Source organism: Ammodytes marinus (assembly GCF_949987685.1).
Source record: "Ammodytes marinus genome assembly, chromosome: 5".
NCBI classification, from domain to species: domain Eukaryota; kingdom Metazoa; phylum Chordata; class Actinopteri; order Uranoscopiformes; family Ammodytidae; genus Ammodytes; species Ammodytes marinus.
In genome coordinates this window covers 5,494,861-5,496,356 of record NC_137234.1, presented here as the reverse complement: position 1 = coordinate 5,496,356, position 1,496 = coordinate 5,494,861, and positions in this window count along the sequence as shown.

The window sequence follows — 1,496 nt, the reverse complement described above, 5'->3', positions numbered from 1 at the left end:
CTGCTATGAGTACTAGGCCCTATGGCTGAGCTGGAGTTTTACTCTATAGATACCATGCGAAGGTTGTGACCTTTAAACTATGATGGCGGCAGTAGAAGCCGACACCGCACAACACGAGAAAATGCTGAGTGATGGTTAGAGACACCTAAAGAATCTCAGATAAAATGTCATTCCGGGCGCCCTTAGCTCAGTTGGTAGGGCACCCCCCCCCCCCCCCCCCCCCGGGCCGGGCCCAGAAGGAGACCCGGGTTCGATTCCAGCCCACGGTCGTTCTCTGCATGTCACTCCCCTCTCTTCCCCATTTCACCTCTGACTCTCTGCACTATCAATAAAGCATAAAAATGCCCAAAAAGAAATCTAAAAAAAATTAAAAATGTAATTCACTGATTAAATGGTGTCATGATTGGCTTTAACACGCTCGTCCTTTAAAAAGGTAGAGTCAGCAATTCTGAAGAACGATTGTTATCCAAATCACTTTGTCAAAATCAGTGAAAATATCTCCTCACGATCCACTACCTGATCATACTGTGTGTGCTGAAAACAATTATGGTGTTAATACACTGCCTAGGCTCTGTAAACTGGTATGTAAACAAAAGGGGCCCACTTGTAACTAGAAGCAACATGCCAGAAAATATGTAGAACGGGGTAATATGTCACACGGGTTGGTTGTCACAATCGTTATATCTCGGAACCAGAAGGAGGTGTCTTTGAAATTTTGGTATGTAAATATCCAGAATTGGGGATCAGAGGTCACCTACATAGTCTTCCTTGGAGTTAGACTGCTGAATTTGAGGTGAGAGGACTGTTTGTGTTTTTCATGTCAAATTGAAAATATTTAGCTCCTAAGTATTTTTCTTCTAGGCTTTTACACAATGGGTTTATAACAAAACACTTGTTACCCATACAAAGTGTGAAGGGTAAACTATAGTTTAGATTGTGGTTAGCAAGCTAATTAGTTGTCAGATGGTTGTTGGCCTTGATGCTAGCAAGAAATTCAAGTTAGGGTTGGTCGTCACATTTTTTGGGGGGTTGGTTGTCACATGTTATCCAAACGCTGCAGCCACAAAAGGAACCCATTAACGAAAAAAATTGTCAAGCTGTATCCTCACTGACACCTCAGAGAAGGAAATAATAGAGCAGGAAAAGGCAGCTAGCATGCAAAAGAAAAAAGGGCAACAAAATAAAAACAACCCAGTGCATCCCAAACTAGACCAGCTGCTAAGGCTACAGTAAGTTATGTAGGCCTATTTGTCATCTTGACAATGCAATTAAACTTTCAAATTTAGTTCTGCTTTCTTGCCTTCTTTTTAAGATTATTCCCATTAAGATAACATTGTGACAAACAACCCCATAGTGTGTGACAACCGACCCCTTGATGGGGTTGGTTGTCACAATGTGTAAGGGTGTCTTTGATGATTAATTTCTTCTTTATTACAATAAGATAGAAAAAGTGAGGGGTACACATATCAAGCCAACACCTTAAGCTTCAATTTAAT